The following is a 24,316-nucleotide window of genomic DNA, read 5'->3' on the forward strand; positions in this document are numbered from 1 at the left end:
AGACTCTCAACAACTGTAGCACCAGGGAAGACCCTGCCCGTTTTTTGATTGGGCTGTTTCTTTTGATGATATTAAGCCTCATGAGCTGTTTATAAATTTTGGAGACTAGTCCCTTGTCAGTCATATCATTTTCAAATATTTTCTCGCATTCTGTGGGTTGTCTATTTGTTTTGTTTATGGCTTCCTTTGCTGTGCAAAAGCTTTTGAGTTCAATTAGGTCCCACTTTTTAATTTTTGTTTTTATTTCTATTAGTCTGGGAAACAGAACAAGAAAGGTATTGCTGTGAAATATGTCACAGAGTGTTCTGCCTATGTTTGCCTCTAGGCGTTTCATAATGTCCAGTCTCACATTTAGGTCTTTAATCCATTTTGAGCTTTTTTTTTTTTTTTTTTTTTTTTTTTTTGCGGTATGCGGGCCTCTCGCTGCTGTGGCCTCTCCCGCTGTGGAGCACAGGCTCCGGGCATGCAGGCTCAGCGGCCATGGCTCACGGGCCCAGCCGCTCCGCGGCACGTGGGACCTTCCCGGACCGGGGCACGAACCCGTGACCCCTGCATTGGCAGGCGGACTCCAAACCTCTGCACCACCAGGGAAGCCCTGAGCTTATTTTTGTGTGAGGTGTTAAAGAATGATCTAATTCCATTTTTTTACATGTAGCTGTCCAGTTTTCCCAGCACCATTTGTTGAAGAAGATGCCTTTCCACCACTGTGTAGCCTTGCCTCCTTTGTCATAGATTAATTGGCCATGGGTGTGTCGGTTTATTTCTAGGCTGTCTATCCTGTTCCATTGATCTATGTTTCTGTTTTTGTGTCAGTACCACACTGTTTTGATGACTATAGCATTGTAGTATAACCTGAAGTCAGAGAGCCTAATTCCTCCAGCTCCGTTTTTCTTTCTCAAGATTGCATTGCCTATTTGGAGTCTTTTGTGTCTCCATATAAATTTTAAGATATTTTGTCCTAGTTCTGTGAAAAATGTCATCAATAATTTGATAGGGATTGCATTGAATCTGTAGATTGCCTTGGGTAGTACAGTCATTTTGACAGTATTGATTCTTCCAATCCATGAACATGGTATATCTGTCCATCTGTTTGTGTCATCTTTGATTTCTTTCATCAGTGTCTTATAGTGTCTGATTACAGGTCTTTTACCTCCTTAGGTAGGTTTATTCCTAGGTATTTTTTTCATTTTTTTTGTGATGATAAATGGGATTGTATCCTTAATTTATCTTTCTGAACTTTGCTGTTAGTGTAGAGAGATGCAAGAGATTTCTGTGCATTAATTTTGTAACCTGCGACTTTACCAAATTTATTGATGAGCTCTAGTAGTTTTTTGGTAACGTCTTTAGGATCTTCTATGTATAGTATCATGTCATCTGCAAACAGTGACAGTTTAAATTCTTTTTCAATTTTGATTCTTTTTATTCCCTTTTCTTCTCTGATTGCTTTAGCTAGGACTTCTAAAACTAATTTGAATAAAAGTGGTGAGAGTGGACATGTTTGTCTTGTCCCTGATCTTTGAGGAAAAGCTTTCTGTATTTCACCATTGAGAATGATGTTAGCTGCTGTTCTGTCATATATGGTCTTTATTATGTTGAGGTATGTTCCCTCTATGCCCACTTTCTGGAGTGTTTTTATCATAAGTGGGTACTGAATTTTGTAAAAAGCCTTTTCTGCATCTATTGAAATGATCATATGATTTTTATTCTTCAATTTGTTGAAGTGGTGTATCGCACTGATTGATTTGTGGATATTGGAGAATCCTTGAAACCCTGGAATAAATCCCACTTGATTATGGTGTATGATCATTTTAATGTATTGTTGGATTCGGATTGGCAATATTTTGTGGAGGATTTTTGCATCTATGTTCATCAGTGATATTGGGCTGTAATATTATTTTATTTTTGTGGTGTCTTTGTCTGGTTTTGGTATCAGGGTGATGGTGGTCTCATAGAATGAGTTAACGAGTTTTCCTTCCTCTGCAATGTTTTGGAAAAGTTTGAGAATGATAGGTGTTAGCTCTTCTCTAAATGTTTGATAGAATTCGCCTCTCAAGTCATCAGGTCCTGGACTTTTGTTTGTTGGGAGTTTTTTAATCACAATTTCAATTTCAGCACTTGTGTTTGGTCTGTTCATATTTTCTATTTCTTCCTGATTCAGCCTTGGGAGACTGTACCTTTCTAAGAAATTGTCCATTTCTTCCTGGTTGTCCATTTTATTGGCATACAGTTAGCTGTAGTAGTCTCTTATTATCCTTTGTATTTCTGTGGTGTCAGTTGTAACTTCTCCTTTTTCATTTCTAATTTTATTGGTTTGAGTCCACTCCTGTTTTTTTCTTGATGAGTCTGGCTAAAATTTTATCATTTTTTTTTAATCTTTTCAAAGGACTAGCATTTACTTTCATTGATATTTGCTATTGTTTTCTCTGTCTCTATTTCATTTCTGCTCTGATCTTTATGATTTCTTTCTTTCTACTAACTTAGGTTTTGTTTGTTCTTCTTTCTCTAGTTGCTTTAAGTGTATAGTTAGGTTGTTTATTTGAGAATTTTCTTGTTTCCTGAGGTAAGATTGTATTGCTATAAACTTGCCTCTTAGAACTGCTTTTGCTGCATCCCATAGGTTGTGGATTCTTATGCTTTCATTTTCATTTGTCTCTAGGAATTTTTTGATTTCCTCAGTTATCCATTGGTTGTTTAGTAGCATATTGTTTAGCTTCCATGACTTTGTGTTTTTTTTTTAGTTTTTGTTCGTGTCTCATAGTGTTGTGATCAGAAAAGATGCTTGATATGATTTCAATTTTCTTAAATTTACTGAGGCCGCCTTCTGGCCCAGCATGTGGTCAGTCCTGGAAAATGTTCCCTGTGCACTTGAGTAGAATGTGTATTCTGTGACTTTTAGAATAAATGCTCTATAAATACCAATTAAGTCCATCTGGTCTAATGTGCTATTTAAAGCCTGTGTTTCCTTATTGATTTTCTATCTGGATAATCTGTCCATTGATAAAAGTGGGGTGTTAAAGTTCTCCACTATTATTGGGTTACTGTTGATTTTTCCCTTTATGGTTGTTAGTACTTGCTTATATATTGAGGTGCTCCTATGTTGAGTACATTTATATTTACAATTGTTATATCTTCTTCTTGGGTTGATCCCTTGATCATTATGTGTGTCCTTCTTCATCTCATAACAGTCTTTATTTTAAATTCTATTTTATATGATATGAGTACTGCTACTCCAGCTTTCTTTTGATTTCCATTTGCATGGAATACCTTCTCCCATCTCCTCATTTTCAGTCTGTATGTGTCCCTAGGTCTGAGGTGGGTCTCTTGTAGACAGCATATATGCGGATCTTGTTTTTGTATCTACTTAGCCAGTCCATGTCTTTTGGTTGCTGTGTTTAATCCATTTACTTTTAAGGTAATTATTGATATGTATGTTCCTATTACCATTTTCTTAATTGTTTTGGGTTTGTTCTTGTAGGTCTTTTCCTTCTCTTGTGTTTCCTTCCAAGGGAAGTTGCCTTAGTATTTGTTGCAAAGCTGGTCTGGTGGTGCTGAATTCTCTTAGCTTTTCCCTGTTTGTAAAGCTTTTGATTTCTCCATCAAATCTGAATGAGACCCTTGCTGGGTAGAGTAATCTTAGTTGTAGTTTCTTCTCTTTCACCACTTGAAATATATTGTGCCACTCCCTTCTGGCTTGCAGAGTTTCTGCTGAGCAATCACCTAATAGCATTATGGGAGTCCCCTTGTACGTTATTTGCTTGTTTTCCCTTGTTGCTTTTAATATATTTTCTTTTTTTTTTTTTGCAGTATGCAGGCCTCTCACTGTTGTGGCCTCTCCTGTTGTGGAGCACAGGCTCTGGACACGCAGGCTCAGCGGCCATGGCTCACTGGTCCAGCCACTCCACAGCATGTGGGATCTTCCCAGACCAGGGTCTGAATCCATGTCCCCTGCATTGGCAGGCAGACTCAACCACTGCACCACCATGGAAGCCCTCATTGTCTTTAATTTTTGTCAGTTTGATTACTATGTGTCTCAGTGTGTTTCTTCTTTGGTTTATCCTGCCTGTGACTCTGTGCTTCTTGGACTTGGTTGACTGTTTGCTGTCCCATGTTAGGGAAGGTTTCAGCTATTATCTCTGAAAATATTTTCTTGAGAGCTTTCTTCTTCTGGGACCCCTATAATATGAATGTTGGTGCATTTAGTGTTGTCACAGAGGTCTCTTAGGCTGTCTTCATTTATTGTGCTTCTTTCTTTATTCTGTTCCATGGCAGTGATTTCCACCATTGTGTCTTCTGGGTCACTTATCCATTCTTCTTCCTTTGTTATTCTTCTATTGATTCCTTTTTAGTGTATGTTTCATTTCAGTTATTGTATTGTTCATCTCTGTTTATTCTGTAGCTCCTCTAACTCTTTATTAAACATTTCCTGCATCTTCTCAATCTTCAGCTGCATTCTTTTTCTGAGATCCTGGATCATCTTCACTATCATTATTCTGAATTCTTTTTCTGGAATGTTACCTATCTCCACTTCATTTAGCTGTTTTCCTGGGGGGGTTATCTTGTTCCTTCATCTGGGACATAATCCTTTTCCTTTTCCTTTTCATTTTGTCTAACCATCTGTGATTGTGGTTTTTGTTCTGCAGATTGCAGGAGTGTAGTTCTTCTTGCTTTTGTTGTCTGTCCTCTGGTGGATGATACTATCCAAGAGGCGTGCCAAGGTATTTAATTTTAAAGCTCCATAGTATTTCATATCTTTTGTTGATATGTCTTTGAATATAGGTATACTCTAATTAGTTATTTTCAAGGTAACAAGTTTGAGCAATAAAAGATATTTTAATACTTTCCATATTTCATCTGGACAATTATTGTAAACTTTGTTTTCCATATATAATCCATGTTATCCCAGAAGCGTTACCAATATTTAGATCATTGATAGATTTCAACCCTCTTGCTATAATGAAGCAAAAGTATCAATTTTCCAGCATAGTCAAATCAATACCAGAATAATATAGATACTTAAACCTTGATCAATATAACTACTTCAATAATTCAGTCATGAATTAGGACTAGTAAACTATTAAAAAGTAATCAAAAAGGACACTAGCAAAAGAAGAGATGTCATACAAGTAAAAAAATATAATGCTTTTTCTCCAATTAATGAAACAAATGCCTCATTCCATTCATTAAAAAGACAACTCTCAGAATGGGAGAAAATATTTGCAAATGAAGCAATGGACAAAGTATTAATCTCCAAAATATACAAACAGCTCATTTAGCTCAATATCAAGAAAAAAAAAATCAAAATGTGTGTGGGGGAAGATCTAAATAGACGTTTCTCCAAAGAAGACATACAGATGGTCAAAAAGCACATGAAAAGATGCTCAACATCACTAAGTATTAGAGAAATGTACATCAAATCTAAATGAGGTAACATTTCACACTGGTCAGAATGGCTATCATCAAAAAAATCTACAAACAATAAATGCTGGAGAGTGTGTGGAGAAAAAGGAACCCTCCTACACTGTTGGTGGGAATGTAAATTGATGCAGCTACTATGGAGAACAGTATGGAAGTTCCTTAAAAAACTAAAAATAGAACTACCACATGACCCAGCAACCCTGGGCATATACCTGGACAAAGCCATCATTTGAAAAGATACATTCACCCCAATGTTCATTACAGTGCTATTTACAATAGCCAGGACATGGAAGCCACCTAAATGTCCATCAATAGAAGAACGGATAAATAAGACGTGTTACAAATACACAACAAAATATTACTCAGCCATAAAAAAGAATGAGATAATGCATTTGCAGCAACATGGATGGACCTAGAGATTGTCATACTGAATGAAGTTAGCCATACACAGAAAGACCAATATCATATGATATTGCTTATATGAGGAATTTAAAAAAGGAGTGCAAATGAACTCATTTACAAAACAGAGGTATAGTCATGGTTGTAGAAAAAAAAAAAAAAAAAAAACTTATGGTTACCAGGGGATAAGGCAGGGAGAGGGATAAATTGTGAGACTGGGAGTGACATATACACACTATTTTATATAGAAAGGTAACTAATAAGAACCTGCTGTATAGCATGGGGAATTCTACTCAGTACTCTGTAATGGCCTATATGAGAAAAGAATCTAAAAAAAAAAGAGTGGATATAAGTATACGTGTAACTGATTTCCTTTGCTGTACACCTGAAACTAGCACAACACTGTAAATCAACTATACTCCAATAATTTTTTTTTTAAAATGCATTGCCTAGACACCAGTATCAAGCTAGCTGAGAATCCAAGACTGAAGTGGGGACTAGGGGAATATTTTGAAGAATATGATAAAATCACACCAAAGAGCACTTCTTTAATAAGAAGAGAGTTTTTGTATCTCAAGTTCATAAGTTCTTTCCCTTGGATAATACTGGCCATATACACCCTAATTTTGAATCTGTAAACCAAGATTCTTTAGTATGATCATTCCTTTTGGTAACTTTTTTTTTTCTAAAACTTTCCATTTATTTAAGAATAAGAAGCCTGACATATTATAAGGACTCCATTTTTTAATTACAATTTAGAATCTTTTCCCTTATCCAGGATTCAATTAATGTTCTGTATTTCATCTATTTTTTACACTTTATAACTATCTTTGCTATCAAATATTTTATTCTTTTTGTGGTTGTAAATAGATGAGGCAAGAACAGCCTCTAATAGTTTCTTTAAAACCAACTGTAATCCATCCCTCCTGTTGAGTGAAATAAATTGAAAGGGTGTTATTAGTTCTTGGTTAATCCTTTAATTATCTGAAAAACCTTAATTGAGGTTGTTAGTACTCCTAAAATTGACTTGCAAGAACAGCTAATCTGGGTCAGTACCTTGATTCATTATTAGTTAATTGATTATTGAAAATATAGGTATTAATGTTGAACAATGACTTGAATTGCTTTCATGTGTTCTTATATTTCTCTCCTTTAACTTCCTTTAGATTTTATTTTTCACAAGTTGAATTTACTATTCAGTAAATACATAATTTAAATTTCAGTGCAGTGCTTTTAAAACTACTCAAAATGTTGATATTTATCAGTAAATTACCTTTCATTCATGAAGCAATGTAAATCACACTATTTATACCTTTTAGGAATCACCCAATATTTTGGTATTCCTCACTTTCAAAGCATATTTTCTGTTTTCAGTTTACAATTTGATAGAGTGTAACAACCGTTTTGGTTTACCAAACAGAACATATTGTGACTAGAAAACTGTTGGCAATATTTTTAATAATTGACTAAAACCCTGTGACCATTACTGTTTAATAGGAAAAAAAAGCAAAGCTGGTGAATATCTGTTTCTCTAAGAGATAGTTTATTTTTTTTTTTCTCCTTCAGATAAGAAAGCATCTGAGAAGTCTGGAAATAAATATGACTGGGAAAAAAAGAGTTGTTTGACTTTATTATTATATTAAGATCAATAAGTAGCATGTGCTTTGGTGTTGAATTTGATAAGCCTTCTGCAAAACTTAGGAACAATCATGGGTTGATAAGTACTTAAAAGGGATTGTGGTGCTGGAAATGTGTCTTCTTCTCTGAAAAATATTATATTTTTATATTAAATGAGTATTATATTTTTAAATATCTGCTAAAGCCTGGGATAAATCTCTCTTTCTTAAATTCCTTGGTACTGATGTTAAAAACTTATGCAACTTATTCCCAAAAGATAGAGTCAACAATTGAAGGTTGTAGAAATGTTTTTGTATGAGACTAAACACTACACATTAAAAAAGGTACTTTTGTGAGGTAATGTATGTGTTAACAAACCTTATTGTGGTAATAATTTTGCAATATATGGTGTGTCAAATTATCACATTGTACGCCTTAAACTTACACAATGTTTGCTGTCAAGTAGATTTCAATAAAGCTAAAAACAATGCTCAAAGTTTGCAGTCTGCATATTGCTTCAATTCACATTTAATTCACCCAAGTAAATCAAATGGCAAAACGTGGAATTCAGAAGTCCAGGAGAGGGCTTCCCTGGTGGCGCAGTGGTTGAGAGTCCGCCTTCCGATGCAGGGGACACGGGTTTGTGCTCCGGTCCGGGAAGATCCCACATGCCGCAGAGCAGCTGGGCCCGTGAGCAATGGACACTGAGCCTGTGTTTCCAGAGCCTGTGCTCTGCAATGAGAGAGGCCACGATAGTGAGAGGCCTGCTTACCACAAAAAATAAATAAATAAATAAGTAAGTCCAGGAGATTCAGTCTCTCCTGCATGAAAGGACAAATAACATTGCACAGCAATGATAAAATCTATTACAATGCTTGTAATTTGATTGTGGTTAAAGGAACATAGATTATATTATATTGTTATCTTGAAAGAATCTGAAATTCAGTTTGTAAACTAATAAATTATATTTAATTACAAGTGAATTTGCTCTTATAGGTGTAGAATATTAAACAGGTTTTATGGAGCTTCCCTGGTGGCACAGTGGTTGAGAGTCTGCCTGCCAATGCAGGGGACACGGGATCGTGCCCTGGTCTGGAAGGATCCCACATGCCGCGGAGCAGCTGGGCCTGTGAGCCATGGCCACTGAGCCTGTGCATCCGGAGCCTGTGCTCTGCAATAGGAGAGGCCACAACAGTGAGAGCCCCACGTACTGCAAAAAAAAAAAAAAAAAAAAAGGGTTTTATATTAACTAGATGAAATCTCACATAACCTTGTTATATTCAATTACCATGTTCTGAAATATGTATTAAAATATGACTATATAAGTGAATTTGTTCAATTTATAATGAAATTATGACTTTTTTGCATTGTGTATATGTGTATAGGTAGAGGCCGTATTTGTTGATATCTAATTTATCCACTTATTTCTATCATAAAATTTTGTGTTTATAATTCATCAGTTTTTATATTATTTCTTTCTTTTCTAACTTTCTCTTGTAGTGGTAGAATGTTCTATTGCCTCTCCAACCTTTTTAAAAGATCTTTTGCTCATTTGGAAGCTTAGAATTTTCTTTATATTAGTTTTCTATTTTTTTTTTTTTTTAGGTTTTCCCAGGCAGGTTTATTTTTAATGAAAGAGGTGTGTGTGTGTGTGTGTGTTTGTGTATGTACACATCTCCTCTTCTGAATTAGAAAGTTTTACGACTGAGAAGAGGCAGAAGAGGTGTATGGAGAAAGTCATCAGATGTGTGGGTTTATTTCTGGGCTCTTTAATCTCTTCCATTGATCTCTGTGTCTATTTTGTGCAAGTACCATTCTGTTTTGCTTACTGTAGCTTTGTAGTATAGTCTGAAGTCTAGAAGGGTTAACAGCGGTGCAAATGAATCTATACACAAAATAGAAACAGACTAACAGACATAGAAAACACATTTATGTTTACCAAAGTGGGGAGAGAGAGGGAAAGGGACAAATTAGGAGTATGGGATTAACAGATACAAAATACTATATGTAAAATAGATAAGCAGCAAGGATTTACTCTATAGCACAGCGAATTACATTCAGTATCTTTTAATAACCTGTAATGAAATGTAATCTGCAAAAAAATAAATAACTGAATCACTGTGCTATATACCTTAAACTAACACAATATTGTAAATCAACTATACTTCAATTAAAAAAAAAAAAGTCATGAGAATTATCTATCACAGTCAAGGTAAATTCTTCCCAGAGGGAGATTATGTTATCCGAGGCCTCAATCATTCCTACAATGTCAGGCCTTAATGTCCCACCAAGATTAAAAATAACTAGCAGTACAATGGAACTTAAGACATAAATAAAAATAGCAAAAATAATAAAAATAGATGAACAGCATGGGAAAATACAATACTAGAATTATCAGACTGACATTAAAATAGCTCTGATCATTTTTTCAAAGGATATAAAGGACAAATTTGTGTATTCAAGAAAAAATCCCAGCTAAAAAAAATAAATTATAACTGAACCTAAGAACTCAAAGGATATATTTCAGTTTAGATTAGTACAATAAAAGTAAACTAGTGAACAAAACTCGGTCAGAATGAAATATCTATACTAATGCAATAAGAAAAATAAGAGTGTAAGACACAGAAAACAAAGTAACAGAAAAGACTCAGAAGGCCTTATATACATGTAATGATGTGCAAGAAGAGGACAGAATGGGGCAGAAGTCAAGTTTGAAGAAGTATTTTCTGAGAAAGTTAAAAAAAACAATGAACAACATGAAGCCACAGAGTCAAAAATCAGTAAGAACCTCCTCTCTCCCCCAAAATAAGTCTTCAGACTTGTTACTCATGATACTATGTCATCTATGATTCTGCCAGGGAACACTGCCTTTCAATACCTCTCCCAAAGATTATCATTGAGCTTGTTTAATGTTGATCACAAATGCAAGTTTCATCCAGAAGGAAAACCTAAATGATATTCTGTTTTCTGTTTATATTAAATTTATGGTTTGAAATTTTATAGCATAGAAATAGAATCCACTGTTCTGCTACCTCTTAAGATACAAATATAGTCTTTCTTCAGACAAAGGGCATGGATGCTTATTGTCCATTATAAAAGGTCTGTATCCCTGCATGTGCAGGTGTCATCTGCTCTTCTTTGCACAACCAGTAGAAATTGAAGATCAGTCAGGGAACTGACATAAACAGTTGTATACTCATGCTGCTTGCTCTGCTATGAGTAACAAAGTTTTTTTTTTTTTTTTGATAACCAAATGTATGAATTATTTTTGGAGAAAAATAATTAAAACTGAGTTTTTTCCAGTTAAGGGGAAAAATAACAATATGAAATCATACCCTGATTACATGTTAGTTACCACATTCTCTACAATGTGGATGTGCTCATGATGTATTTAATGATAATATGAATGAATATTTGAAATTTAAAACTCACAAACCACTTGCCAATATTGTAAATTCATAAACGTTGAAATAAATACCTACAAGGAAGTAAATTTTAAAAACTGAAGCCTTTGAAAATATTTATAGATCATCCCAAATGTTACAAATAGCAGAGCAAATAAGTTGACATTACTGCTAGTTTCCACTTAATTTCTTCATAATATGGTTGTCTGGTGTTGCATTAGTGAAATTGCTTCCTACAACCACATGGGTACCCCAGAGACTGTGATGAATCAGTTTACAGCAGTGAAGATCATCAATAGAGGATCCTAAATGTCGATAGCATTCATCTGTCTTTCTGAGGTAACACCTCACACCAATCAGAATGGACATTTTCAAAAAATCTACAAACAATAAATGCTGGAGAGGGAGTGAAGAAGAAGGAACCCTCTTACACACTGTTGGTGGGAAAGTAAATCGATACAGCCACTATGGAGAACAGTATGGAGGTTCCTTAAAAAAATAAAAATAGAACTATTGTATGACCCAGCAATCCCACTACTGGGCATATACCCTGAGAAAACCACAATTCCAAAAGATACATGCACCCCAATATTCACTGCAGCACTATTTACAACAGCCAGGACATGGAAGCAACCTAAATGTCCATCAACAGAGGAACGGATAAAGAAGACATGATACATATATACAATGGAACATTACTCAGCCATAAAAAGGAATGAAATTGTGCCCTTTGCAGAGATGTGGATGAACCAAGAAACTGTCATAAAGAGTGAAGTGCTCTGTAACAGAGCCAGACTGGTTTCCTATCACCCAGGATTTTGCTCTTTAGTTAAAAGGGTTGTCAATCCCAGAGACTTTTCAGCTGCAGGATCTTCAGGTTCTGAGGAGTCTCATGTGGCCACTGCACCTACAGATATCTGCTATCGAACAGTTTTGCCTGATGAAACTATGAGACAATTTGGACCTCAGGATCAGTGATTCCAGATTCCTGGGAACATAGGTTTTGATTGTCACCTCAATGGGACTGCATCACAGAAGAAAAGCCAAGTTCATAAACTTTACCTGATGTTCTAGCAGAACCTTTATCCAGTGAAAGACATGAGTTTGTTATGGCACAATATGTGAATGAATTTCAGGGTAATGATGCACCTTTGAGCAATAAATTAACAGAGCAGAAACTTACTTTGAAAGTGCCAGAATAGAGTGTGCAATCCAAACATGTCTGGAATTGCAGTGAAGAGATTTTGAACCACTATTTCCAGAAGTAGCCACCAACAAACTAATGATTTTGACTGTAGCACAGAAAACTAAGAATGATATGACTGTAGTGAGGAGGTAGAAAATGAAAAAGAAATGCTCTTAGAAAAGTTCATCAACTGTGCTAAGGAAATTGCTATGTTGAAGGCTACTTGGCTGACTTTTTGACCCATCATCTGGTTTGTCATTTTTTGAACCATATACAAAGACTTTTATCTCTGACCCAGGCATCTTATTTTATTTTCCACAATCCTTGAAATAGTAAGACTAACTTACTAGCTTGAAAGTGAATAAAATGTTGACCCTTCTCAGATCTTGACAGTCTTCTTTTGAACTCTTTCAGCTATCACTGCATTCTTAGAATGAGATCTCTTTAAATATTGATGACACAATTGTTTTCCATCTTACCACCAGTATGGAGGACTGACAAAGGGACAATGGATGTAGGGAGGAGTGGGCCTCTTGGTGCAATGATTGTGCTTTTCATTTTTAGTAAATTTTATAATCAACTCATGAGAGCACAATAGCTTGGAGACAAGAAAAGAAATTGATCAGAAGAGTCTGCTGACATTGCCAAGTGACATTCTTAAAGACTGTCAGAAGATATAGAATGGCCACTCCTAACTGAATGTCTGACCTGTGGTGCAGAGTATGAAGAGATTGTGGGGTGACTGCCCTGTGTTTCACTGCTGGGGTCCACAGGGTAAAGAATGCATGCACTCTTTCAGGAGCTCTAAACCAGAGGTTGCACTGGGGTCTAAGCATAGATAGGCCAGAGCTGATAAATGGGTCCTCACACACAGCTCAAGAGCAAAGCTGCCTTCAATCCTCCAGTCTAGGGTTCTAGCACTAGTTGTCCAGAATCCTGAAGGCATCCTGTGTTTTACATGACAGTCATCAAAATTCAGTGTATCATAGTAGTGTCACAGCCCAAAGTCCCATGATTTTCAGAAAGAAATAGCACATCATCTGGCAAGAATGACCTACACTCCATGGTACCCTGTGCCACTAGGTCTGGACTTAGGGGCCTGGGAAATCCTTGTAGACATGAATCCTGAAACTTTAGAACATCTGATTGACCCTAGACACAGATTTAGATGAGAAAGTATCCTGAAGATGAAAACTGGGACCTGTGTCCACTTGAGACCTGGTCCTAACTTGAAGTGCTCCACCTGGGAGGCACTGCCAGATCAGGTAAGTCCTAGGCAGAAGAAAAGCACTTAGACACCAAAGCCCATTGAGGGACAGGGTCAAGGCAAGAGCCTCACTTTCCTGGGTATAAGAGTAATAATGGAGACGGGGGAAGATGGCGGAAGAGTAAGACGTGGAGATCGCCTTCCTACTCACGGATACACCAGAAATACATCTACACGTGGAACAACTCCTACAGAACACCTACTGAAGGCTGGCAGAAGACCTCAGAGCTCCCAAAAGGCAAGAAACTCCCCACGTACCTGGGTAGGGCAAAAGAAAAAAAGAAAAAACAGAGACAAAAGAATAAGGACGGCACCTGCACCAGTGGGAGGGAGCTGTGAAGGAGGAAAAGTTTCCACACACTAGGAAGCCCCTCCGCGGGCCGAGACTGCGGGAGGCGGAGGGGGGAGTTTCGGGACCGCGGAGTAGTGCACAGCGACGGGTGCAGAGGGCAAAGCAGGGAGATTCCTGCACAGACGATCGGTGCCGACTGGCACTCACCAACCCGAGAGGCTTGTCTGCTCACCCGCCGGGCCGGGCGGGGCTGCAAGCTGAGGCTCGGGTTTCGGTTTTGGACGGAGCGCAGGGAGAGGACTGGGGTTGGCGGCTTGAACATAGCCTGAAGGGGTTGGTGCGCCACGACTAGCCGGGAGGGAGTTCGGGGAAAAGCCTGCACCGGCCGAAGAGGCAAGAGACTTTTTCTTCCCTCTTTGTTTCCTGGTGCGCGAGGAGAGGGGTTTAAGAGCACTGCTTAAAGGAACCCCAGAGACGGGCGCGAGCCACGGCGGGAAGCGCGAACCCCAGAGACGGGCGCGAGCCGCGGCTAAAACCGCGGACCCCAGAGACGGGCGGGAGACGCTGGGGCTGCTGCTGCCGCCACCAGGGGGGCTGTGTGCGAGCACAGGTCACTCTCCGCGCCCCTCTTCCGCGGAGCCTGTGCAGGCCGCCACTGCCAGGTTCCCGGGATCCAGGGACAACTTCCCCGGGAGTACGCACGGCGGGTCTCAGGCTGGTGCAGCGTCACGCCGGCCTCTGCCGCAGCGTCACGCCGCCTCTGCCGCCGCAGGCCCGCCCAGCACGCAGTGCCCCTCCTTCCCCCATCCCCCAACCCCCGGCCTGAGTGAGCTGGAGCTCCCGAATCAGCGGCTCCTTTAACCCCGTCCTGTCTGAGCAAAGAACAGACGCCCTCCAGCGACCTGCGCGCAGGGGCAGGGCCGGGTACAAAGCTGAGCTCCTGTGAGCTGTGAGAGCAGGGAGGAGAGGGGGAGGTCTCTCCCGGCAGCCGCGGAGGCGGCGGATTGAAGCTCCACAATCAACTTGATGAGCCCTGCATTGTGGAATACCTGAATAGACAGGGAGTGATCCCAAATTGAAGAGGTGGAATTTAGGAGCGAGATCTGTGATTTTTTTCCCTTTTCCTCTTTTTGTGAATGTGTGCGTGTATGCTTCTGTGTGAGATCTTGTCTGTATACTCTTGCTTCCACCATTTGTCCTAAGGCTCTATCCGTCCATGGTTTTTTTAAAAAAAAAATTTTTTTTTTCTTAATAATTAATTTTAATTGTAATAACTTTATTGTACTTTACCTTCGTTCTTTCTTTCTTTCCTTCCTTCCTTCCCTCCTTTAGACAGCGAATCACCCCAGGTTGAGGAGGTGGTCTCTGGGAGCAGGATTTATGATTTTTCCCCCTTTGCCTCTCTTTGTGAACGTGTATGTGTATGCTTCTGTGTAAGATTTTCTCTGTATAGCTTTGCTTCCAACATTTGTCCTAGGGCTCTATCCGTCCATGGTTTATTAAAAAAAAATTTTTTTTTTCTTAATAACTAATTTTAATTGTAATAACTTTATTGTACTTTACCTTTGTTCTTTCTTTCTTTCTTTCCTTCCTTTCTTCCCTCCTTTAGACAGCGAATCACCCCAGGTTGAGGAGGTGGTCTCTGGGAGCAGGATTTATGATTTTTCCCCCTTTGCCTCTCTTTGTGAACGTGTATGTGTATGCTTCTGTGTAAGATTTTTTTCTGTATAGCTTTGCTTCCAACATTTGTCCTAGGGTTCTATCCGTCCCCTTTTTTTTTTTTTCTAAATATTTTTTAGTACAATAACTATATTATACTTTATTTTATTTTTACTGTATCTTCTTTCTTTCTGTCTTTTTTCCTTCTTTCCCTCCTTCCTTCCTTCCTTCCTCCCTCCCTCCCTCCCTCCCTCCTTTCTTTCCTTCTTTCTTCCTTCCTTCCTTTCCTCCTTTCCTTCTTTCTTTCCTCATACTTCTACTAATTCTCTCTACATTTTCTCCTTCTTTCCCTCCTTCCTTCCTTCCTTCCTTCCTCCCTCCCTCCCTCCCTCCTTTCTTTCCTTCTTTGCTTCTTTCTTCCTTCCTTCCTTTCCTCCTTTCCCTCTTTCTTTCCCCATACTTCTACTAATTCTCTCTACATTTTCTCCTTCTTTCCCTCCTTCCTTCCTTCCTTCCTTCCTCCCTCCCTCCCTCCCTCCTTTCTTTCCTTCTTTGCTTCTTTCTTCCTTCCTTCCTTTCCTCCTTTCCCTCTTTCTTTCCCCATACTTCTACTAATTCTCTCTACATTTTCTCCTTCTTTCCCTCCTTCCTTCCTTCCTTCATCCCTCCCTCCCTCCCTCCTTTCTTTCCTTCTTTGCTTCTTTCTTCCTTCCTTCCTTTCCTCCTTTCCTTCTTTCTTTCCTCATACTTCTAATAATTCTCTTTACTTTTTCTCCCTTTTATTCTGAGCCGTGTGGATGAAAGGCTCTTGGTGCTCCAGCCCAGGAGGCAGGGCTCTGCCTCTGAGGTAGGAGAGCCAACTTCAGGACACTGGTCAACAAGAGACCTCCCAGCTCCACATAATATTAAACGGTGGAAATCTCCCAGAGACCTCCATCTTAACACCAGCACCCAGCTTCACTCAACGACCAGCAAGCCACAGTGCTGGACAACCTATGCCAAACAACTAGCAAAACAGGAACACAACCCCACCCATTAGCAGAGAGGCTGCCTAAAATCATAATAAGGCCACAGACACCCCAAAACACACCACCAGACGTGAACCTGCCCACTAGAGAGACAAGATCCAGCCTCATCCAGCACAACACAGGCACTAGTCCCCTCCACCAGGAAGCCTACACAACCCACTGAAACAACCTTAGCCACTGGAGACAGACATCAAAAACAATGGGAACTACGAACATGCAGCCTGCAAAAAGGAGACCCCAAACAAAGTAAGATAAGCAAAATGAGAAGACAGAAAAACACACAGCAGATGAAGGAGCAAGATAAAAACCCACCAGACCTAACAAATGAAGAGGAAACAGGCAATCTACCTGAAAAATAATTCAGAATAATGATAGTAAGGATGATCCGAAATCTTGGAAGTAGAATGGACAAAATGCAAGAAACAGTTAACAAGGACCTACAAGAACTAAAGATGAAACAAGCAACGATGAACAACGCAATAAATGAAATTAAAAGTACTCTAGATAGGATCAATAGCAGAATAACTGAGGCAGAAGAACGGATAAGTGACCTGGAAGATAAAGTAGTGGAAATAACTACTGCAGAGCAGAATAAAGAAAAAAGAATGAAAAGAACTGAGGACAGTCTCAGAGACTTCTGGGACAACATTAAACGCACCAACATTCGAATTATAGGGGTTCCAGAAGAAGAAGAAAAAAAGAAAGGGACTGAGAAAATATTTGAAGAGATTATAGTTGAAAACTTCCCTAATATGGGAAAGGAAATAGTTAATCAAGTCCAGGAAGCACAGAGAGTCCCTTACAGGATAAATACAAGGAGAAATACGCCAAGACACATTAATCAAACTATCAAAAATTAAATACAAAGAAAGCATATTAAAAGCAGCAAGGGAAAAACAACAAATAACACACAAGGGAATCCCCATAAGGTTAACAGCTGATCTCTCAGCAGAAACCCTACAAGCCAGAAGGGAGTGGCAGGACATACTGAAAGTGATGAAGGAGAAAAACCTGCAACCAAGACTACTCTACCCAGCAAGGATCTCATTCAGATTTGATGGAGAAATTAAAACCTTTACAGACAAGCAAAAGCTGAGAGTTCAGCACCACCAAACCAGCTTTACAACAAATGCTAAAGGAACTTCTCTAGATAAGAAATGCAAGAGAAGGAAACGACCTATAATAACGAACCCAAAACAATATAGAAAATGGGAATAGGAACACACATATCGATAATTACCTTAAATGTAAATGGACTAAATGCTCCCACCAAAAGACACAGATTGGCTGAATGGATACAAAAACAAGACCCTTATATATGCTGTCTACAAGAGACCCACCTCAGACCTAGAGACACATACAGACTGAAAGTAACGGGATGGAAAAACATATTCCATGCAAATGGAAACCAAAAGAAAGCTGGAGTAGCAATTCTCATATCAGACAAAATAGACTTTAAAATAACGACTATTAGAAGAGACAAACAAGGACACTACATAATGATCAAGGGATCGATCCAAGAAGAAGATATAACAATTGTAAATATTTATGCACCCAACATAGGACCACCTCAATACATAAGGCAAATACTAACAGCCATAAAAGGGGAAATTGACAGTAACACATTCCTAGTAGCGGACTTTAACACCCCACTTTCACCCATGGACAGATCATCCAAAAGGAAAATAAATAAGGAAACACAAGCTTTAAATGATACATTAAACAAGATGGACTTAATTGATATTTATAGGACACTCCATCCAAAAACAACAGAATACACATTTTTCTCAAGTGCTCATGGAATATTCTCCAGGATAGATCATATCAAGCCTTGGTAAATTTAAGAAAATTAAAATTGTATCAAGTATCTTTTCTGACCACAATGCCATGAAACTAGATATCAATTACAGGAAAAGATCTGTAAAATATACAAACACATGGAGGCTCAACAATACACTACTTAATAATGAAGTGATCACTGAAGAAATCAAAGAGGAAATAAAAAAATACCTAGAAACAAATGATAATGGAGACACAACGACCCAAAACCTATGGGATGCAGCAAAAGCAGTTCTAAGGGGGAAGTTTATAGCAATACAAGCCCACCTTAAGAAGCAGGAAACATCTCGAATAAACAACCTAACCTTGCACCTCAAGCAATTAGAGAAAGAAGAACAAAAAAGTCCCAAAGCTAGCAGAAGGAAAGAAATCATAAAAATCAGATCAGAAATAAATGAAAAAGAAATGAAGGAAACGATAGCAAAGATCAATAAAACTAAAAGCTGGTTGTTTGAGAAGATAAACAAAATAGATAAACCACTAGCCAGACTCATCAAGAAAAGAAGGGAGAAGACTCAAATCAATAGAATTAGAAATGAGAAAGGAGAAGTAACAACTGACACTGCAGAAATAAAAAAAATCATGAGAGATTACTACAAGCAACTCTATGCCAATAAAATGGACAATCTGGAAGAAATGGACAAATTCTTAGAAATGCACAACCTGCCAAGACTGAATCAGGAAGAAATAGAAAGTATGAACAGACCAATCACATGCACTGAAATTGAAACTGTGGTTAAAAATCTTCCAACAAACAAAAGCCCAGGACCAGATGGCTTCACAGGTGAATTCTATCAAACGTTTAGAGAAGAGCTAACACCTATCCTTCTCGAACTCTTCCAAAATATAGCAGAGGTAGGAACACTCCCAAATTCCTTCTACGAGGCCACCATCACCTTGATACCAAAACCAGACAAGGATGTCACAAAGAAAGAAAACTACAGGCCAATATCACTGATGAACATAGATGCAAAAATCCTCAACAAAATACTAGCAAACAGAATCCAACAGCACATTAAAAGGATCATACACCATGATCAAGTGGGGTTTATTCCAGGAATGCAAGGATTCTTCAATATACGCAAATCTATCAATGTGATAAACCATATTAACAAATTGAAGGAGAAAAACCATATGATCATCTCAATAGATGCAGAGAAAGCTTTCGACAAAATTCAACACCCATTTATGATAAAAACCCTCCAGAAAGTAGGCATAGAGGGAACTTTCCTCAACATAATAAAGGCCATATATGACAAGCCCACAACAAACATCATCCTCAATGGTGAAAAACTGAAAGCATTTCCACTAAGATCAGGAACAAGACAAGGTTGCCCACTCTCACCACTGTTTTTCAACATAGTTTTGGAAGTTTTAGCCACAGCAATCAGAGAAGAAAAGGAAATAAAAGGAATCCAAATCGGAAAAGAAGAAGTAAAGCTGTCACTGTTTGCAGATGACATGATACTATACATAGAGAATCCTAAAGATGCTACCAGAAAACTACTAGAGCTAATCAATAAATTTGGTAAAGTAGCAGGATACAAAATTAATGCACAGAAATCTCTGGCATTCCTATATACTAATGATGAAAAATCTGAAAGTGAAATCAAGAAAACACTCCCATTTACCATTGCAACAAAAAGAATAAAATATCTAGGAATAAACCTACCTAAGGAAATGAAAGACCTTTATGCAGAAAATTATAAGACACTGATGAAAGAAATTAAAGATGATAAAAATAGATGGAGAGATATACCATGTTCTTGGATGGGAAGAATCAACATTGTGAAGATGACTCTACTACCCAAAGCAATCTACAGATTCAATGCAATCCCTATCAAACTACTACTGGCATTTTTCACAGAACTAGAACAAAAAATTTCGCAATTTGTATGGAAACACAAAAGACCCCGAATAGCCAAAGCAATCTTGAGAACGAAAAAAGGAGCTGGAGGAATAAGGCTCCCTTACATCAGACTATACTATAAAGCAACAGTAATCAAGACAGTATGGTACTGGCACAAAAACAGAAAGATAGATCAGTGGAACAGGATAGAAAGCCCAGAGATAAACCCACGCACATATGGACACCTCATCTTTGATAAAGGAGGCAGGAATGTACAGTGGAGAAAGGACAGCCTCTTCAATAAATGGTGCTGGGAAAACTGGACAGGTACATGTAAAAGTATGAGATTAGATCACTCCCTAACACCATACACAAAAATAAGCTCAAAATGGATTAAAGACCTAAATGTAAGGCCAGAAACTATCAAACTCTTAGAGGAAAACATAGGCAGAACACTCTATGACATAAATAACAGCAAGATCCTTTCTGACCCACCTCCTAGAGTAATGGAAATAAAAACAAAAATAAACAAATGGGACCTAATGAAACTTCAAAGCTTTTGCACAGCAAAGGAAACCATAATCAAGACCAAAAGACAACCCTCAGAATGGGAGAAAACATTTGCAAATGAAGCAACTGACAAAGGATTAATCTCCAAAATTTACAAGCAGCTCATGCAGCTCAATAACAAAAAAACAAACAACCCCATCCAAAAATGGGCAGAAGACCTAAACAGACCTTTCTCCAAAGAAGATATACTGAATGCCAACAAACACATGAAAGAATGCTCAACATCATTAATCATTAGAGAAATGCAAATCAAAACTACAATGAGATATCATCTCACACCAGTCAGAATGGCCATCATCAAAAAATCTAGAAACAATAAATGCGTGTGGAGAAAAGGGTACACTCTTGCACTGCTGGTGGGAATGTGAATTGGTTCAGCCACTATGGAGAACAGTATGGAGGTTCCTTAAAAAACTACAAATAGAACTACCATATGACCCAGCAATCCCACTACTGGGCATATACCCTGAGAAAACCAAAATTCAAAAAGAGTCATGTACCAAAATGTTCATTGCAGCTCTATTTACAATAGCCCGGAGATGGAAAGAACCTAAGAGCCCATCATCGGACGAATGGATAAAGAAGATGTGGCACATATACACAATGGAATATTACTCAGCCTTAAAAAGAAATGAAATTGAGTTATTTGTAATGAGATGGATAGACCTAGAGTCTGTCATACAGAGTGAAGTAAGTCAGAAAGAAAAAGACAAATACCGTATGCTAACACATATGTATGGAATTTAAGGGAAAAAAATGTCATGAAGAACCTAGGGATAAGACAGGAATAGAGGCGCAGACCTACTGGAGAACGGACTTGAGGATATGGGGAGGAGGAAGGGTGAGTTTTGACAGGGCGAGAGAGAGTCATGGAGATTTACACACTAACAAACATAGTAAGGTAGATAGCTAGGGGGAAGCAGCCGCAAGGCACAGGGATATTAGCTCGGGGCTTTGGGACAGCCTGGAGGGGTGGGATGGGGAGAGTGGGAGGGAGGGAGACGCAAGAGGGAAGACACATGGGAGCATATGTATATGTATAGCTGATTCACTTTGTTATAAAGCAGAAACTAACACACCATTGTAAAGCAATTATACCCCAATAAAGATGTTAAAAAAAAAAGAGTAATAATATGAGAAAGCTAAATCCTCATCTTCTATAATGTGAAGTACTACGATGACAATTAAAACTAAAAGAAAAAACACCTAGCAATAGCATGTTATTTTAAAATATTAGGTAAATAACATAACAATCAACTAAATGTCATTCAAAGTAGTTGTTTCTTGGGAGTAGGAATTGGAAAAGAAGATATAGGACAGAGAATGTCCCTTTTCATAAGTTTAGCTTAGATTTATTTTTTTACTTTTTATATACATTTGATTAAAAAATCAATGAAAAGGTTTCAATGTTCACATAAATATAATCTTAATCAATAATTGGTGTTTTTTCTTAATCATAAGAGGAGAAATGTTTTTTGCCTTCCTTGTTTATCTTATCTTTGAAAGGGAAAAAATAAAATGATTCTGAGATAGTATGTGAATCTGTATTTTGAAAAGGAAGGACAGATTATAAAAGTTACTTATAAAGTCCATACCAAAGATGAAATAACCCTGATTTCAGAAACAATTGAAATATGTTCAGAGATTATCATGTCCAAATGTAAGATGACTCTAGCAATTGTAAAGTAGTAATTAATAGGGCAATAATCAAGAGATGTACAAGTGGTAAGAAAACCGAAAGGAGAGTCAAAAAAAAAGTCCAAGTTTGTAGTATCCTGAAACAGGAGTGTAGGCTTATTTTAGGAGTAATACAAACTCTAACTGAGATGGAACTTTTAATGTAAGCTAGAAGAGCTAGGGAACATCTCAGGATAAAGTAGAAGTTTTAAAAAGGATAAGATGTATCATACTTTAAAATGTAATTTATGTTATTCAAAAAGGTCATTTTATTTGTGAAACATTTGTACAATTGGTCTTCTCAATATCTTTCTTAGTTTTTATGCTCCATAAAATCTCTGCCATATTTAATACTATTGTTTATTTCAATCTCTTAAAGCTCTGGCTTTGGTAAGAATGTATTATTTTGTACTTCTCCCACTTTTTTTTTTTTTGCCAACTTTAATCTTGTTTTCATTACTAAACTGTAAATGGCCTATTTTTATTTTGTTTTCTTCTTTATACATTTCTTGCTTCAGTGGTCTCATCCTTTCTCTTTTTTGATGATCATCACTTCTAGGAAGATGACTCCCATATGTATATTTAAAGCCTTACTAAAATCCTTAGTACAGAGAAGTGTTCAATAATATTGCAGAATAAATAAAAAATTTAATGAATACAAATTAGTGAAGTCTATGGGTATTAGGGCTAATTCAAAATATAGCATTGATGCCATAGGTAGAATTTATTCTGAGTGAATCATTTTCTTCCGATCTAAAAAGCTCATATTTTAAACAGACAGATTGTTATCTGTGATTTTACACTTGTCAACATCACTTCTTCTGATTTTGGGGCATGGTTGTTATAAAAGTTAATTTGGTTCATAATTAACTATTACTGGGAAAATGAATAATAGGAAGAATATAGATATTTCCCCTAGTGTTTATCAGGCTAAGAGATTTTTATTGCTTAAATTATCTGACCTGTATAAAATAATGAAAGATAGGTATTTCTAACTTCTTTTTTTTAACATGTGAGAACCAGATACTTAAAGAGGAATTACTTGTTAAAAGTGACAAAATTTTTCAGTGACAAAGGCAAGGATGAAGGCCACTGTTAAGTTTTTCTGTTGTAACTATACCATACTATTTCTTCTGAGTTAAAAAGATCAAGTTTCAAAAAGGGTGTTGCATGAATAATGTACCAATTATCATTTTAAACTGTGAAATTTAATTACCTAATGTAATTAAAGGCATATATTAATTTGGCCAATTCTTATTCTTGTAATTAATGGCAAATTAGGTATTTAATGTATAATTATGTAAAAATTACTAACCTCATTCTTCAATGTCTTTTCTTTTGGGAAAATCTCTGAATATTGATTAACCAAACATATCAGTGAAATCTGCAACAGAAAATGAAAAGACAATAACATTTGTAAAAAGTTTATAGTTAAACCACAGTCTAGTTGTTGAGATCTGGAAGCTGCTAAAAAGGAATGCATTCATCAGGATAGGTTAATATCTATAACATACAATTGCAACTTCACAGTAGCTTCACTAATGTTACAAGGTAGATTAAAAAGAATTTCAGCTCCTTGCAGTCAAGGACAAGATACTATCCATCTTCTGGCACCACCAGCCTCTAAACTTAACCATAAAGTGGAAGAGAAAACAGCAGGCAAATAGCAGTTCACGTATCAGAGGAGGAAATGGTTTTGATCAAGCACCAGCAGTCTCTGGCAGGCTACTCTGGAGCAACCACATATACATCTTAGTTTTTATTCCATCTATAGAGTGCATTAACCCCTCCACAAGGGAGAAAACCTAAAATACCACCACTTAATAGCTGCATTCTGCTATGGTCCAAGATCTCTAGGAAAATGTGCAGTACTTTTTACTACTAAGTCAGAATGCAATTAATCTTGGTGTGATCAACCTATGATCTAAAACACCCCCCCCTCCCCCATCAATTCTCACTAATATACTATGGTAAATAGGGATAGGACAACTGATAAAATCTTACAATTAGAGAGAAGGCATTGGGAAGATTTTCAGCAGTTCGGTAGAATTGCCAGGATCTTGAGGGGTGAGCACTGGGTCCCTGAATTGGCAATGGGGGATATTCTCTGATTA

The 24,316-nt window shown here is 37.6% G+C and overlaps 1 pseudogene; it reads left to right on the top strand.

Moving 5' to 3' along the window:
- Positions 1-11,573: 11,573 nt before the first annotated feature.
- LOC136136882 (methylmalonic aciduria and homocystinuria type D homolog, mitochondrial-like) lies at positions 11,574-12,354 on the top strand (annotated as a pseudogene).
- The last annotated feature ends 11,962 nt before the right edge of the window (positions 12,355-24,316 follow it).

This window comes from Phocoena phocoena, chromosome 17, assembly GCF_963924675.1.
Source record: "Phocoena phocoena chromosome 17, mPhoPho1.1, whole genome shotgun sequence".
Classification (NCBI taxonomy): domain Eukaryota; kingdom Metazoa; phylum Chordata; class Mammalia; order Artiodactyla; family Phocoenidae; genus Phocoena; species Phocoena phocoena.